Consider the following 9,527-nt stretch of genomic DNA (forward strand, 5'->3'; position numbering starts at 1 on the left):
GGCGGTCGTTCCACCGGCCTTCTACGAATTACCTATCTCTGGTAAAAGTGTACATCTAATTATGCCCGGATAGCTCCACGTTATGAGGTGGGACACTATCGCGCTGAAATAAAGTTTGCGATGTCCGTCTTTACACAGCAGTGACTGCAGCATGCCTTCGTCTAACAACAACTGATAACATATTCTTATATGGATATGGTGTCTGTTCTTTTGGACATGTCCAAAAGAACAGACACCATTGATGACCTGCAGCCGTCTATAACGAAATTAGAATTATATATTAATACCTTCAGCTGCTGACGGGCGTTGATATATATCAACGGGGACAGGTGAAAATGTGTGCCCCGACCGGGACTCGAACCCGGAACTGCGAGATAGTCCCTGCAGTCGCACTATCCTCTGTGCGCTCGGTGGCTCAGATGGATAGAGCGCCTGCCATGCAAGCAGAAGATCCCGGGTTCGAGTCCCGGTCGGGGCACACATTTTCACCTGTGCCAGTTGATATATATCAACGCCCGTCAGCAGCTGAAGGTATTAATATATAATTCTAATTTCGTTATAGACGTTTGCAGGTCATCACTGGTGTCTGTTCTTTCGGACATGTCCGAAAGAACAGACACCATATCCATATAAGAATATATTTCTGGCAATACCGGCCATGACCTTCCTCTTCTGTGCGGATGCACGCAAATTACCCGAACTCTTACGGGACTTGCTAAGGATGTCTTTCACGAGTAATGCGTGTGTTGGGTAGTGACACTACGAATGTAGTGTGTGGACATTTAAGGTGAGAAAGTGGGTCTCGCAGGAGGCGTATGCGACATAGTTCCTGCAGTCGCACTATACTCTGTGCCCTCGGTGGCTCGGATCATTCCCCCGCTTCGCGCGTCGGGTGACTAGGTTGTGCTATTAGTTCCGCCTCTACCGTAGCGCTGTGTATTTTCCTCGTGTCAGTTTAGTGTGGTGCTGGTCTCCGTGCGCGTCGCATCGCTGGTTGTCGGCTAGTGTTTGGTGTTGGTGCGGCCCTTCCTGTCGCTGCGTCGTCTGGCGCCGCGATGTCCACCGTGGTTGCCACGAAAATTCCTCGTACAGGTACTGTCAGCTTCACCTTCGACATATCTATGCGTCACGTCCAGCCCAGTTCTTTGGAGATACATGACTGGTTAGTCGATACAATGAAAGTCACTACTGATCATGCGCATACTGCATATTTTGACAGCGGCGTGTGGTGGTATTAAAAACCACATACGAACAGCGTAAAAAATTGACTTTAGCTGATCTTCTCCCGCAGGGATCCCAGACTGAATCGCTCTCTGTTTCTAAGGGACGCAGTGATCCGATGACCGACAACGCCCGTGATTTCCCCCGCTGTCCTAGCGTAGGGATATTGATGCCGTTACTTCCGATGTGCCCGCCATGATTTCTCACAACAAGCATCGCCGAACATAGGATGATGCGGCTGATGTTCGTTCCATATTGGCTCGCCCTTCCGATGTGCCTCCAGTAACGGCCCCTCCTTCTCAGTCTGAAATCGTGGATGAGGACGTCACGGGTGCTTTCACGCCTGTGCAGAAGATCCCTGACACTTTATCTGGCGTTGTTCCTGTTGTCGAGGCCGCCCCTTCGGAGATTCCAGTGCAGGAACCTGCTTCCGATTTCCACGTGTCTTCTCCGATACTCTCGGACACTTCTCCTGTCGACTCTGTTTCCCATCCCCTCTCCTGCTACTTCTGTCGCCCCTGGGTCACAGCCTTTTCCCATAAAGCAACTGATGGATTCTCAAGAGCCAGTGTATCCCGTTGTTATTCACCAACCGTCCCTCCGTGAACTCATGTCTGCGGACGAGTGGGATGTAGAGGCCTCTCCCTCGCAACCTGAAACGGAATACCTATATGATGCTCCCACGCGACCGATCGCGGCAGCGTCGGCGCTGCGGAGCCGCAGAAGACTCCGTGAACAGCCACAGAGAACCGCGTCCCGGCCGAAGAAAAAGCAGTGGGAAGATGAGGGTTCTGTTTCGTCTCTCTCTGGTTCAGCGATTGATTCTGGTATGGTTACTTGTATGTTGCTCCGTCAACTGACGGATCTCTACCGTTCTTTGTTCTTCTTTCTGGGTTGGAGCTCCATGCAAGCATACACATTTCTTACTCTCAATATTAACAGAATATGTTCTGAGCTTCGGCTCGACGCTTTGCGACAGTTTATACATGGTGTTACAAAAAGGTACGGCCAAACTTTCAGGAAACATTCCTTACACACAAAGAAAGAAAATATGTTATGTTGACATGTGTCCGGAAACGCTTAATTTCCATGTTAGAGCTCATTTTAGTTTCTTCAATATGTACTGTACTTCCTCGATTCACCGCCAGTTGGCCCAATTGAAGGAAGGTAGTGCTGACTTCGGTGCTAGTGTTGACATGCGACTCATTGCTCTACAGTACTAGCATCAAGCACATCAGTACAGGTTAGTGTTCATCACGAACGTGGTTTTGCAGTCAGTGCAATGTTTACAAATGGGGAGTTGGCAGATGCCCATTTGATGTATGGATTAGTACGGAGAACCAGTTGTTTCCGTACCGTGTACAACGTGTACTATCAGCAGCTGATTGGCCTCCACGGGTACACTTCTGCGAATGGTTCATCCAACAATGTGTCAATCCTCATTTCAGTGCAAATGTTCTCTTTACGGATGAGGCTCCATTCCAACGTGATCAAATTGTAAATTTTCACCATCAACATGTGTGGGCTGACGAGAACCGCACTCAATTGTGTAATCACGTCATCAACACAGATTTTCTGTGAACGTTTGGGCAGGCATTGTTGGTGATGTCTTGATTGGGTCCCATGTTCTTCCACCTACGCTCAGTGGAGCACGTTATCATGATTTCATACGGGATACTCTACCTGTGCTGCTAGAACATGTGCCTTTACAAGTACGACACAACATGTGGTTCAGGCACGATGGAGCTCCTGCACATTTCAGTCGAAGTGTTCGTACGCTTCTCAACAACAGATTCGGTGACCGATGGATTGGTAGAGGCAGACCAATTCCATGGCCTCCACGCTCTCCTGAACTCAACCCTCTTGACTTTCATTTATGGGGGCATTTGAAAGCTCTTGTCTACGCAACCCAGGTACCAAATGTAGAGACTCTTTGTGCTCGTATTGTGGACGGCTGTGATACAATACGCCATTCTCCAGGGCTGCATCAGCGCATCAGGGAGGGTGGATGCATGTATCCTCGCTAACGGAGGACATTTTGAACATTTTCTGTAACAAAGTGTTTGAAGTCACGCTGGTACGTTCTGTTGCTGTGTGTTTCCATTCCATCATTAATGTGATTTGAAGAGATGTAATAAAATGAGCTCTTCCATGGAAAGTAAGCGATTCCGGACACATGTCCACATAACATATTTTCTTTCTTTGTGTGTGAGGAATGTTTACTGAAAGTTTGGCCGTACCTTTTTGTAACACCCTGTATATCAATCTGGGGCAGATGGTGTTTTTTTTTTTTTTTTTTTTTTTTTTACAGGAAGTCTTATTCGTCCAATTTTCCATTCCTGGATTCTCAATCTTTTTTAATGTAGCTTCCGAGCTTTCTACGGCCCTGCTTTGTTTTATAGGGAAGGCATTCCGTTGACGGATTTTGAATAATCGACAGCGGAAGGGGGAACTGGTGCACGTTTTGTGATATCACTTTACTCCTTCTTTATGCCCCTTCTGGCACAGGTCGTACTACCGCACTTTCGAGTTTCTATAAAGAAGAAACAATTTACATGCTTCGTAAATCCCCGACAAAGATTATCTTAGGTTGGGACTTTAATTGTGTTCTACGGCCTGTGGATCAGTCTCCTAATTTTAATTTTATTAAAGAAGCAGCGCGAGATTAGCCGAGCGGTCTCAGGCGCTGCAGTTTTGGTCTAAGCTGCTGGTCCCGGCGGAGGTTCGAGTCCTCCCTCGGGCATGGGTGTGTGTGTTTGTCCTTAGTATAATTTAGATTAAGTAGTGTGTAAGCTTAGGGACTGATGACCTTAGCAGTTAAGTCCCATAAGATTTCTCACACATTTGAACACTTTTTTTTTTCTTTCAGTAAAGAACTCGACGACCTGGTGCGCTCCTTGCGCCTGCCTAACGTGTGGATTTCTTGCTATCCTACACTAGTGCGACATAAATACTTTACTCCCACGTTTAGCAGTCGCCTTGATCACTTTTACCTTCCCGATTCCTTGTGTGGGCAACTTCTGGATGTTGATGTGATACCAGTCTGTTTTACTGATCATTGCACTGTAGCCGTCACGTTTAATTACGAGCAGCAACCGGTAAAATTGTTTAGTCCTCCCTGGATGCTCAATATAGCCTATTTGCACGACACCTCTCTTGGTGTTATCCTGGAGGACGAATGGGTTCGTTGTTCTCGTACTATGGACCGGTACTCGTCTATTGTGGCATGGTGGATACTGCATGCTAAACCACAAACCCGTAGGGCTCTCATGCGTTTTGGAGTTGCGATGGTGGCAGACGATCGACGAACGCAAGAATTTTACTACTCAGTATTACGTCAACTGTACGACAGGGCTACAGCACATCAAAGCCAAATTGCTGCAGCTCAAACACATTCAAATGGAGGGACTGCGGACGAGGTCTCAACCACGTTCCCTTTTACAAGACGAATTGACGTCCTTACACCATCTAGTCCGTTTACGGGCGCGCCGGAAACGTGTGTGCCTTGCCTCCCTCACAACCACTGACGGCCGCATGTTCACCTCTCACCGTGACATTTCCGACTTTATTTACACCTATTTTACTCATCTGTGCGATACCCATGTCCCGGCTGAAAATTCTCTCGACGACTTTACATCCTTGCTGAATCGCGTCGTCACTCCTCAATTAAATGACGCCTTTCTGCGCCCCTTTCACAAGGATGATATTTATGTTGTTGTTACAGGATCTCAGTCCCGCAAGTCGCCTGGGTTAGACGGTATTCCTAAGGTGTTTTATGTTCAATTTTGGCCACTCATTGGTGACACCTTAACGCCAATGGTAAATGAAGTGATGAAGGGAGTCTCACTTCCTGCTCCTTTTCAGGAAGGTAAACTGGTCCTCCTTCCGAAATCCACAGGTCAACCTGAGATTGATTCCCTCCGTCCTATTACCCTCCTTGACGTCGATTATAAAATTGTCGCTCGCGCAATTAATATCCGCCTCTCTAAGCTGCTCGATACCATTATTGCCGCCCACCAAAGCTGTGTGCCTGGACGCACGATACTGACTTCTGTACTCGAATGTCGCGATGTAATTTCGATGGCGGCTGCCGCTAATATCCCAGGGGGCTTTACCGAGAGAGGTGGCGCAGTGGCTAGCACACTGGACTCGCATTCCGGAGGACGACGGTTCAATCCCGCGTCAGGCCATCCTGATTTAGGTTTTCCGTGATTTCCCTAAATGGCTCCAGGCAAATGCCGGGATGGTTCCTTTGAAAGGGCACGGCCGACTTCCTTCCCTGTCCTTCCCTAATCCGATGAGACCGCTGACCTCGCTGTTTGGTCTCCTCCCCCAAACAACCAACCAACCAACCCAGGGGGCTTTGCTTTTTCATGATTTTCAAAAACCGTTTGATCGTGTCAGCCACGATTTTTTAACGAGAGTGCTCACCACTGTCAGCTTTAATAATGATGCTCGACAGGTCTTAACTCGCCTTTTTACCGCATCAGTGTCTCGGTGATTGTGAACGGTCACCCGGATATCGATCAGACGGGGTTTACCGCAGGGAAGCCCCTTATCAATGTCACTCTTTGTCTTGTTCTTAGAGCCCTTACTTCGCGGCCTCGCCATGCAATTACGTGGCTGGACTATATTGGGGGAAATTTTTTCGGTCCGTGCATACGCCGATGACGTCATGGTTTTAGTACGACGTGTCGAGGACATACTGAGGCTTAAGGACACCTTGGATTCATTTTGTCGTCTTGCTGGTACTTGCATTAATGATCGTAAATGCACTTTCCTGCCGCTGAGAGCCTTCGATCATGTCGTCATTCCTTGGGCGACGGATGCCAATCGCCATAAGACCTTAGGGATCTTAGTGGATCGCAATCCGATCAAAATGGCGACACTGAATTGGCGTGAGGTTATGAGTCGTGTTCACGGGGCTATCCTTGAACACGAACGCCGTTTCCTTAGCCTCCTTCACAAGGTACGGGTTTTAGAGACCTATGTCTTCAGTAAAGTATATTACGTTGCGCAGGTCTTCCCGCTTCCCGCGATGATGGCCCGCAGACTGAAACAGTTGACTGGTCAATTCCTATGGCGCCGCTATATCTTTAGTGTCCGGTATGAAGTCGTGGCCAGGCATCGAAAGCTTGGGGGATTGGGTCTTTCTGATATCAAAGTGAAGACGTCCATCTTATTTGCCCGCCCCAATGCTTTAACCTGTACGCGGGGTCCGCTTTCAGTTACCTCTCGTTTACTTATCCGCCTCCGACCGGTCTGTCTGACCCTCCTGTTGATGTTGGACGGATTAATCCCAAATTGCGGCACATTTGTGAATACTTTCTAATTATCGGTATCCTAGGTGCTGATATAATTTTTATGACGCATATTACTACCAACATGTTATCACCCCGTTGGGGTGCACCATATCCCATTTCTTCTGTTGAACTTGCTTCCCCTTTAACGTCTTGGAAAACGGTCTGGTCTCATCTTAGTCTTCCTATATTGCCGATGGAGGTTGTTTCAACGCGGTATAAGGTCATTCACCGTTTGATGCCTACTGGTGATCGTCTTTTTCGTATTGGCCTTCCGCCGACTGATCAGTGTGAGGAATGTCATCAAACTGACACCTTACTTCACGGGCTTGTTGCTTGCGGACGGGATGATTGGCTCTGGGTCCGCCGTCAATTAGCTTTCCTCACTCGAGGGCCTGAAACCGCTTTCCCAGACGACATTTTCCTACATCCGGACATATCCTTTTTTCCTCAGACGAAACCGAACACGATTGTCTGGCTCTTGAGTTACTATGTTCACTATGCCGTTGAAGGCGGGAATGACCCAGATCCCCACGTTTTTCACCATTACCTGACACCTGCGCATTGGAAATGGCAACGGTTGCAACGGTTGCCACGATACCTAACGCTTTTTGCGAATATGCTTTCCCCTCCCTTGTAGCTTTGTTTTGTCGCTTTTTCTCTTCCACATGTATATAAAAAGAAATACTGACAAGCAGCGGGAAATAATGGGTTATTCTTCACGTTCAGAATTTAAAAACTGTTTGTGCTTGCTAATTTGTTGATTTTCTTTTGCAGCTGATATTAAATGATGATTTGATTATGGTTGTCTGATTTTCATGAAAATTCCAAGTCAATCTGATAATTAAAAAAAAGATGGTTAGAGCGTCTGCCATGCAAGCAGGAGATCTCGCGTTCGATTTCCGGTCGGGGCACACATTTTCACCTGTCCCCGTTGACATATATCAACGCCCGTCAGCAGCTGAAGGTATTAATATATAATTCTAACAACAGATAACACGTTGTTGATACTGTATCCTGAATGAAGAAGGGTCCAACAGTAGTAGAATTCCATACACCATCCAAAACCATCCCTTCCGATGCACCAGGTACCTTCGATGTACCTAACCAGTGAGGTATCGCGTTTGACCATTACCTGTGATTCTATATACTTAGCTCAACATTTACACAGAAATTAACTTCATCCATAAATAGTACATCATATAGGAAACGAATTTTTTCGTCCAGCTTGCGTATTAACCATTTTGCAAACTAATTCCGACAATCTGGATCGTCGTCGGCAAAACGTTTTAATATTTGCATTTGATAAAGGTGCCATTATGTGTGAGCAAAATTCTCATTATTAATGAACGGCCGATCTCATTCCTGCGAGATGCTTCGAGTACTGCGCTCTGGACCCTTAGTGAACTACGTCAGAACAGCAACTCATGTTGCTTTATCTGCAGCATTTTCCAGTTGTCCAACTTCCGGTTTGTCTGCGACAGAACCAGTTTCACAGAATTCCGCGAGAACTTTAACAGTCACACTATGGGTAATTGGAAGTCCCCTTGGGTGGCGCTGGTTGAACTCCACTCCAAAAACATATATGCTCCTTCCTTTTGATATCAGTTCGTTCTTCGATCTCAGCTTGTATTAATGCCATCAGATTATGAAAACAATCTAGTAAACTTTTAAAATAATGACTGGAAACTATTTTTAAATACACTACTGGCCATTAAAATTGCTACACCACGAAGATGACGTGCTACAGACACGAAATTTAACCGACAGGAAGAAGATGCTGTGATATGCAAATGATTAGCTTTTCAGAGCATTCACACAAGGTTGGCGCCGGTGGCGACACCTACAACGTGCTGACATGAGGAAGGTTTCCAACCGTTTTCTCATACACAAACAGCAGTTGACCGGCGTTGCATGGTGAAACGTTGTTGTGATGCCTCGTGTAAGTAGGAGAAATGCCTACCATCACGTTTCAGACTTTGATAAAGGTCGGATTGTAGCCTATCGCGATTGCGGTTTATCGTATCGCGACATTGCTGCTCTCGTTGGTCGAGATCCAATGACTGTTAGCAGAATACGGAATTGGTGGTTTCAGGAGGGTAACACGAAACGCTGTGCTGGATTCCAACGGCCTCGTATCACTAGCAGTCGAGATGACAGACATCTTATCCGCATAGCTGTAACGGACGTGCAGCCATGTCTCGATCCCTGAGTCAACAGATGGGGACGTTTGCAAGACAACAACCATCTGCATGAACAGTTCGACGACGTTTGCAGCAGCACTGACTATCAGCTCGGAGACCATGGCTGCGGTTACCCTTGACGCTGCATCACAGACAGGAGTGCCTGAGATGGTGTACTCAACGACGAACCTGGGTGCACAAATGGCAAAACGTCATTTTTTCGGATGAATCCAGGTTCTGTTTACAGCATCATGATGGTCGTATCCGTCTTTGGCGACATCGCGGTGAACGCACATTGGAAGCGTGTATCCGTCATCGCCATGCTGGCGTATCACTCGGCGTGATGGTATGGGGTGCCATTGGTTACACGTCTCGGTCACCTTTTGTTCGCATTGACGGCACTTCAAACAGTGGACGTTACATTTCAGATATGTTACGACCCGTGGCACTACCCTTCATTCGATCCCTGCGAAACCCTACATTTCAGCAGGATAATGCACGACCGCATGTTGCAGGTCCTGTACGGGCCTTTCTGAATACAGAAAATGTTCGACTGCTGCCCTGGCCAGCACATTCTCCAGATCTCTCACCAATTGAAAACGTCTGGTCAGTGGTGGCCGAGCAACTGTCTCATCACAATACGCCAGTCACTAGTCTTGATGAACTATGGTATCGTGTTGAAGCTACATGGGCAACTGTACCTGTACACGCCATCCAAGCTCTGCTTGACTCAATGCCCAGGCGTATCAAGGCCGTTATTACGGCCAGAGGTGGTTGTTGTGGATACTGATTTCTCAGGATCTATGCACCCAAATGGGGTGAA

General features: G+C 47.2%; 1 non-coding gene across 1 annotated transcript; it reads left to right on the plus strand.

Annotated features, from left to right (window-relative positions):
• The first annotated feature begins 403 nt into the window (after window positions 1–403).
• On the plus strand, window positions 404–478 carry Trnaa-ugc (transfer RNA alanine (anticodon UGC)). The gene has a single exon. It is a non-coding gene; the product is annotated as a tRNA-Ala (tRNA).
• The last annotated feature ends 9,049 nt before the right edge of the window (window positions 479–9,527 follow it).

This window comes from Schistocerca serialis, chromosome 3 (assembly GCF_023864345.2).
Source record: "Schistocerca serialis cubense isolate TAMUIC-IGC-003099 chromosome 3, iqSchSeri2.2, whole genome shotgun sequence".
Classification (NCBI taxonomy): domain Eukaryota; kingdom Metazoa; phylum Arthropoda; class Insecta; order Orthoptera; family Acrididae; genus Schistocerca; species Schistocerca serialis.